A 9,171-nucleotide genomic window follows, 5' to 3' on the forward strand; every position below is an offset into this window, starting at 1 on the left:
GTGAGCGACTTCACTTTCACTTTTCACTTTCATGCATTGGAGAAGGAAATGGCAACCCACTGCAGTGTTCTTGCCTGGAGAATCCCAGGGATGGGGGAGCCTGGTGGGCTGGCTGCCGTCTATGGGGTCGCACAGAGTCGGACACGTCTGAGGCGACTTGGCAGCAGCAGCAGCATTCTCTTAAACCATCTGCAGCTCTCCATATTTCTCCATCTATCAGTTGATGATTTCATTTATGCTTCATTGAGATGCTAAAACAAATAAGATGGGAACCCCTTCATTTTCTCACTACCAAATCTACTCAGCTAACTTCATCTAAACTTGTTTGCCTCCCTTTCTCTCTATACTGGAAAAAAGTGTTCATTTTCTACCCAGAGGTAATTCCTCCACTTTAAAGCATTGGAACTCTTCTCCAGGCTCAAGAAATACTTCACTCTTGCAGCTCCTCCCTCTGTTCAGCATCAGCATTTCAGCATTCTTGCTATCACTTCTTAAAAAATATCTCCTTTGTCTCTGCGCCTCATGCTAGATGTTGTATTTTTCTATTCTTCACTGCTGTCCCTGCTTCCTCATCTCTATTTGTTAATTTAGCAACTGATAACCAATTTTTTTTATTTCCCAAGTGGCTCAGTGGTAAAGAACGCCTGCCAATTCAGGAAATGCAGGAGATTTGGGTTCCATCCCCAGATCAGGAAGATCCCCTGGAGAGGAAATGGCAACCCACTACAGTGTTCTTGCCTGGAAAATTCCATGGACAGAGGACCCTGGCCGACTGCAGACATGACTGGGGTCCATGAAGTCATAACAAGTTGGACACGACTAAGCATGCATGTACACACAACCAATTTACTGAAACAGTTGATTCAAGCACCTGCAGTGGTGACCGCAGTCTCTACTGCTGACTCAATACTGACAGAAGTAATCTGCTTAATCTCTGAAGGACTGCTCAAGTCAATGAGTCATTTGAGAATTATGATCTGGAAAAGAATCCCAACTCTTAGAATGTTTCAACACAAGGAATTTTTCTTGTTGTGATCTTGAGCGTTGTAGGCTTAGAAGTTTGAGGTTCTTAATTTTGAGGCTGTTTTCTTTTGCATGTCTAAATAAAGCCAGCATAGAGCTCTTCCAGGGATTTTACATTGCTGTTGGTTAGGGTAATTTCAATTTGTTTCCCCAAGTGTCGATTCTTAGAGATCACAGTTTAGTGCAGCTTCCTAATCCACTTGTTCCTCCACAGAGGGAGTGGTGAGTGGGAAGGAGGGGTGGAACTGGAGATTTGCTGAAACTGCAACTATATTGGGACACCCTAATAATTCTTAAACAAAGGCCACTTAATAGTTTTTCTTGATCACACATACAGAAACAACTCCTTTTCTGAAATGTTGCCAAGTGAATACTAAGTTACTAAATCCATTGGATATGATTCCATGTTCATTTGACTCACACTCATTTAATAATTTTACTTTATTCAATCCCACGCTTTGAGTGCAAACTCATGTCCATTGAGTTGGTAATGCCATTCAACCATCTATCCTCTGTCACCCCTTCTCATCCTGCCTTCAGTCTTTCCCAGCATCAGAGTCCTTGCCAAGGAATCACTTCTTTGCATCAGATGGCCAAAGTATTGGAGCTTCTGCTTCAGCATCAGTCCTTCCAATGAATATTCAGGACCGATTTTCTTTAGGATTGACTGGTTTGATCTCTTTGCAGTCCAAGGGACTCTCAAGAGTTCTCCAACACTACAGTTCAAAAGCATCAATTCTTCAGTGCTCAGCCTTCTTCATGATTCAACTCTCACATCCATACATGACTACTGGAAAAACCATAGCTTTGACTATACGGACCTTTGTTGGCAAAGTAATGTCTCTGCTTTTTAATACACTGTCTAGGTTTGTCATTGCTTTTCTTCCAAGGAGCTTTTCTTCTAGTAGCTTCACTAGAAGGGTTCTGATTAGCAAGTTAACCTTTTGAAAGTCAGGCTGGTGTCAGGCAGTATTCTCGGCTATGGCCTCTGCCTAACAGGAAGTTGGATGTGAGTGTCTCAAGTAACTTCTAATTAGGAGGAAGGGTTTTTTTGTTTGTTTGTTTTGGTTCCTCTGAAGCCTTCAGTAAAATATGCATCCTTCTACACTAAATCCTAGAGCTTTTCTTGATACACTGTCTGATAAGCAATTGGGAGTAGCTGATTGGTTTAAGCCAGTCTTAGGCCATCAATGGCCTGTGTAAGTTTACCTTGAGGCACAGAGGCCATTTGTGGAAGGAGTGAACACAAGAAAACAATAAAGAGGAAATGAATGCTGGGTGACTCCACAGGGTAAACATCCATTTGCACTCTATCTAGTTATAATTCTAGATGAACTTGAGAACTGTATTGACTTCTATAGAAATTGTATGAATCCAGTTAATAATTTTAGAAGAATGATCATCTTTATAAAATTTATTCTTCTCATTCAAGAATGAGGGATATATCTTTACTCAAGTTGTTATTGTTTATTGCTCATAAAAGTTTATACTATCCTTCACATGTACTTCCTAGCAAGATTTTTGCCAGGTACAGAAGCCCTCCTTACCTGTGGTTTCAGTTTCAGTTACCTGCAGTCAATGTCAGTCCAAAATAGTAAATGAAAAATTCCAGAAATAAACAACTTGTAAGTTTTAAATTGGGTGCTGTTCTGAGCGGCATGATGAAATCTCGTGCCATCTTGCTCTGTTCCACCCCTGATGTGGGCCATCCCTTCCTCCAGCGTATCCCACTCATCAGTCACCTACTGTCCCTTTGGTCACCAGATCTACTGTTGCAGTAGTGCTACACTTGTGTTCAAGTAATGCTTATTTCACCTAATAATAGCTCCAAAGTGCAACAGCAGTGATGCCAGCAATTCAACTATGCCAAGGGGAAATTGTAAAGTGCTTCCTTGAAGTGAAAACGTGAAAGTTCTCGACTTAATAAGAAAAGAAAAATCATTGGCTGGGGTTGCCATACGTCTGGCAAGGAGTTTTTGTGCAATTCTTAAGAAAGAAAAAGAAATTGCCAGAAGCAGATAATCCTTCTTCTTCAACAACAGAAGATAAGAGCCCAATGGTGTCACAATGCATGTGTAACTCACCTCACTTCATCCCATCATGTAGGCATTTTATCATCGCACATCAAGGGGAGAAGGGTGAGTTACAGAACAGTAAAATATTTTGGCAGAGACCAAATAAGCTTTATTACAGCGTATTGTTATAATTGTTTGATTTTATTGTTTTTAATCACTAACTGTGCCTAAACTTTTATCACTGGTATGCATGTATAGGAAAAAGCAGTAGTATAAGTAGGATTTGATACTATCTGTGGTTTCAGGAATCCATAGGGTGTCTCGGAATGTATCCCCTGTGAATAAGTGGGAACTACAGTAGTTTTTATTTTGCTCTTATTGTAAAGTCAACTTCTAAAAATACTTTCTTTTTGATATGTATGAATATTATTAATTTACATTTATTAAATGAAGCAATTCTAAATTACATATAAATAATTTTATAAATCTTATTTATTAGAAATTCTGGCATTGTGGAATAAAATTTACATTTAATTTCTATTGATATTGCCAAAAAAATCATACTGTGCTTTTATTTCTAAAAAATAAAATTTTTTCTTTCACATAGTTAAGATGGTAGTAATCATGAGAATGGTATATATCAGCTATCAAAGTTTTGCCATGTATTTAATTATACTGATGCAAAATTAAATTTAATAAGATCACTTCTACTTTTTCACCATTACAAAAATATTAAAATTGGCTGATACTCTTTATTATATTAAAGATGTATTCTTATTTTTTTATTGAGTACTTTTAAATAAGCTGAAATCAGTGAATTAAAAGAGATAATATTTTAAATGTTATCTATTTGATAAATCTTATAGGAAGAGTCACTTTCTATTCTAATATGGAATAACCTTCCAACCAGAATTTAAGTCATTACATCACATCTAGTCATTGTTATTATTCTTTAAATATATACCCATTGAATTCTTATTTTTAAAACTTTAAAAGAGAACATATGAAATATCTATTTGAGACTCTTCCTGGTGTAGAAACAAGGATAAAATTCTTGCTGCTGCTAAGTCACTTCAGTCGTGTCCGACTCTGTGTGACCCCATAGATGGGAGCCCACCAGGCTCCCACGTCCCTGGGATTCTCCAGGTGAGAACACTGGAGTGGGTTGCCATTTCTTAGGGATACATTACTATTCTATAATATTGGCATATGTTACAGTTTTAATTTTTGTATTACTAAAATATTCATCTTGAAAATGCATATTTTCCAAGTCATTTAACTTATTGAAGAAATCAAACCTTTTATTTTAAAAAGAACTTTAAAATATTACACTTACTTTCAAGTTATTTTTACTTTTGTTTGCCTTTTCCAGAATAGTTTTTGGCTATTTTGTTGGCACAATTTGCAGGAAATGGATTTAATTTTTTCTGAAACTTTTAAAATATAGTCAATAAATACTCTACTATCTATTTTAAAAGAAAGAATAATCAAGTTTTTGCTTTTTCCTCCCCCATCAACCAAAGGAATTTCTCAGTTAATTTAATTAAGAGTATTTCCTCAGGAAAACTTAAAATAGATGCAGTCGATAGACTTGCTAATAGACTTATATGTTTAATTTAAAATTTTTTTGAATTTCTTATGGATTTGTCTGAATTTCTTTTACACACTCCTATTTCTTTTACTTCTGTCCCCCTTCATCTCTCTGGAATAATGAAAGTTTCTTATGAAAGTGGAGTCTTACAGTTTCAAATTTCCCATCTTTAAACTATATTAGGCAATTCATGGAGTGGATTTTTCAAGCCAATTGAAATAGCACATTTAAGATTCTTGGATGAGGAAAGCCTTTATAAATAAGATTTTCCTGTTCAAATATAGAATGGCTCCATGCTCATAAGAAGAGAAATTTAAGCTAGTGTGTTAAAGGATGTTCATTCTTAAGATATTTCTTTCTCCACAGTCTGCTTTAAATGTCTTTCTCAATATATAAATCAAGTAAAATTACTTTTCTATAATTTTTCTTACATTTGTATCAGTACTTTTTTAGTGACTTTATCATTAAGTTGATATTTGAAAAGTTTTACTGAAGAATTTTTAAAGTTTAATTCTCTTAGTGTTTCAAAAGAATAACATAGACTTGGCTACCTTTAATGTTACAATAGATGGTTTTTTTTCATTCAAAAAAGTGATACTGAAACATTTTTACCTTCTTTAATGTAATGGTTTTTTAAGATGATCTTGGAATTGACATAAAAACAGACCATTATTGGTTCTCCTAGGGTCACCATCTTAGTGCTTCTCTATTTTTTCTCTCTCCAGCCTGAATTTTGCTTTGCAGAGTTTCCAGTTTCTTAACACTCCATTTTTATGACCTTGTTTCAAACTCACTTTGCCCCCAAACTAGATGCTACTTAGCTTTCTTAGCAACTCTCATGTCACAGTAAATCCCTCTTTATATTGACATATTTTTATACAGCATTAGACTGAACACGGAGAAGGCAATGGCACCCTACTCCAGTACTTTTGCCTGGAAAATCTCATGGATGGAGGAGCCTGGTAGGCTGCAGTCCATGGGGTCGCTAAGAGTCGGACTCGACTGAGCGACTTCCCTTTCACTTTTCACTTTCATGCATTGGAGAAGGAAATGGCAACCCACTCCAGTGTTCTTGCCTGGAGAATCCCAGGGATGGGGGAGCCTGGTGGGCTGCCATCTATGGGGTCGCACAGAGTCGGACACAACTGAAGTGACTTAGCAGTAGCAGACTGAACAAGTCATCTTCCTCACTCCCACCTCAGACACAGTATCCCCCCTATTTACAGCTTCTAAAATAAAATCCTGATTTAGAATATATTCCAAGATATCAACTACCATATCTCATGCTTGGTAATACCCTTGGCCTGGATTTTCTTTTATATATATGTAATTTTATTTATTTTTGGCTGTTCTGAGTCTTCGTTGTGGTGCAGAATTTTTTTCTGGTTGTGGAGAGCAGGGATGACTCTCTAGTTGTGGTGCCTCGGCTTCTCTTGTGGAGCACCAGTGCTAGGGCGTGTAGGCTTCAGTAGCTGGAGCACGTGGTCTCAGTAGCTGAGATTCCTGGGCTCTAGAACATAGGCTCAATACCTATGGTGCATGGACTTAGTTGCTCTGGGGCATGTGGGATCTTCCTGGACCAGGGATTGAACCCATGTCTCCTGCATTAGCAGATGGATTCTTTACCAGACCACCTGATCTGCCTCTTGAGAAATTTGTATGCAGGTCAGGAAGCAACAGTTAGAACTAGACATGGAACAACAGACTGGTTCAAAATAGGAAAAGGAGTACGTCAAGGCTGTATATTGTCACCCTGTTTATTTAACTTATATGCAGAGTACATCATGAGAAACGCTGGACTGGAAGAAACACAAGCTGGAATCAAGATTGCCGGGAGAAATATCAATAACCTCAGATATGCAGATGACACCACCTAAAGTGAAGAGGAACTAAAAAGCCTCTTGATGAAAGTGAAAGTGGAGAGTGAAAAAGTGGGCTTAAAGCTCAACATTCAGAAAATGAATATCATGGCATCCAGTCCTATCACTTCATGGGAAATAGATGGGGAAACAGTGGAAACAGTGTCAGACTTTATTTTTCTGGGCTCCAAAATCACTGCACATGGTGACTGCAGCCATGAAATTAAAAGACGCTTACTCATTGGAAGAAAAGTTATGACCAACCTAGATAGCATATTCAAAAGCAGAGACATTACTTTGCCAACAAAGTTTCATCTAGTCAAGGCTATGGTTTTTCCTGTGGTCATGTATGGATGTGAGAGTTGGACTGTGAAGAAGGCTGAGCGCTGAAGAACTGATGCTTTTGAACTGTGGTGTTAGAGAAGACTCTTGAGAGTCCCTTGGACTGCAAGGAGATCCAACCAGTCCCTTCTGAAGGAGATCAGCATTGGGATTTCTTTGGAAGGAAAAGCTGAAACTCCAGTGCTTTGGCCACCTCATGCGAAGAGTTGACTCATTGGAAAAGACTCTGATGCTGGGAGGGATTGGAGGCAAGAGGAGAAGGGGGCAACAGAGGATGAGATGGCTGGATGGCATCACTGACTCGATGGACATGAGTATGAGTGAACTCTGGGAGTTGGTGATGGACAGGGAGGCCTGGCGTGCTGCGATTCATGGGGTCGCAAAGAGTCGGACACGACTGAGCGACTGATCTGATCTGATCTTTACCACCAAGCCACGAGGAAAGTCCTGGATTTTCTACTTCTGTGAAATGAGTGAGATTTGTCTCTTGTCCCACATGTGACTGTCCAATCATAGTTATTTTTATCATTATATTGATATGATCAATATGATCATATTGATCCCGGTGGTGGATCTTTACAGTCATGTTATTGTCTCCAAACTTCCGCATGTGTTACTTTACATAGAATATAGTTTCTATTTTATTTTTTTTTTAGCAAACTGTATTTTTAAAATGTATCCCCTCCACACTATCTTTATTAATTCTTCTAGTGCATATTTTCTCACTATGCTAAAGACTCAGACATAAAATTCTTCCATAGAACTGTAATTAGTTTGTACTTGCTTGTAGCATGCTTCTCATGTGTGTGTTTATATAATCATTTTTTAACTGATGAAAGAGAGATCACCTGTCATTTTGGACCAAGGGCTTGGTATTAAAAAAAAAAAAACAAAAATAAGCATTCTTTATTAAGATGTCTGATATATTCTGTTACTGTTTTCTAAGTTGTATGTCTTTTCAATGGCTTATGCAGACGAATACATTGCTCTAATAAGTTGGAACTCTATTTTTTAAAAAAGTAAAAAATTGAAGTAAACAAGCTCTTAGAAGTCAAATATATCAACACCATGAGTGATTTCCCAATGGAGTCACATAAAAAAGACCTTCAGTTTAGGACTGAATGTCTGATATCATGATTAATGAAGCAAGCATAATCTGTCTTAAATATATTTACACTTTTGTGAAATGTAATCTTGGATCACATAGAGTCCATAAATTAAATCACAAAAGAAGATTCCAAGATGAAATCACATTATTACATAGAAACGCTCAATTTGTCAACTTTGAAATCCCATAATGATGTCCTTTTATTTCTTGATATCCATTTGCTTGTTTTGGTGTTTAGCCCAATGGAAGATATCTCAGGAGATCATATGTTACAAGTGAGTGCAAACATATGAAGCAACTTGATGGTCTGGAGTTTATATTTAAACAAGTTTGCATTATCCTAGTTTAATTATGTTGCCCATAATGTAGACAAGTCATATTTTTATTATAGTGAAAAAAGGCTGATCTCAGAAGCACATAAACTGGAACTGGTGGGTCACATGAATGTATAGAATCAGCTCTGCTAATTCCATACAGATGTGCTAGTACATTCCTGTAAATTTTCAGACTGAAAAGGAAATGTTAGTTACACCCTTCCCCTTTACAGCCTTGGGTAAAATACTTCACATATTGTACATATGTTTTACTAACAGAAAAGATAAAAAGGCCAACATTAAGAAGTAGTTACTTTGGGCTTAGTATTTTACAGTAAATATAAAAGAACAAGTGTGTTTAAAACCTATATACAATTCTTTTTCAGATATCAGTCCCTGTATTTCAATGTATAAAAGTGTGGTTTGTATTTTTTTTTAGCGATTCAATTACACACACACATATATATATATATATATATATTCTTTTTCAGATAATTTTCCATGAATGGTTATTACAAGATATTGAATATAGTTGCCTGTGCTATACAGTAGGTCTTTGTCCTTTATTTTATATATAGTAATGTGTATCTGTTAATCTCCAAACTCCTAATTTTCCCCCACCCCCTTCCCCCTGTTTCTTTTCTAGATCTGTGAGTCTGTTTCTGTTGTCTAAATAAATTCATTTGTATCTTTTTTTAAGATTCCATATATGTTACATCATGTGATATTTGTCTTTGCCTTCTTTCACTGAATTTGATGATCTCTGCTGCTGCTGCTGCTAAGTCGCTTCAGTCATGTCCGACTCTGTGCGACCCCATGGACGGCAGCCCACCAGGCTCCCCCGTCCCTGGGATTCTCCAGGCAAGAACACTGGAGTGGGTTGCCATTTCCTTCTCCAATGCATGAAAGTGAAAAGTGA

This window comes from Bos indicus x Bos taurus, chromosome 7, assembly GCF_003369695.1.
Source record: "Bos indicus x Bos taurus breed Angus x Brahman F1 hybrid chromosome 7, Bos_hybrid_MaternalHap_v2.0, whole genome shotgun sequence".
NCBI lineage: Eukaryota > Metazoa > Chordata > Mammalia > Artiodactyla > Bovidae > Bos > Bos indicus x Bos taurus.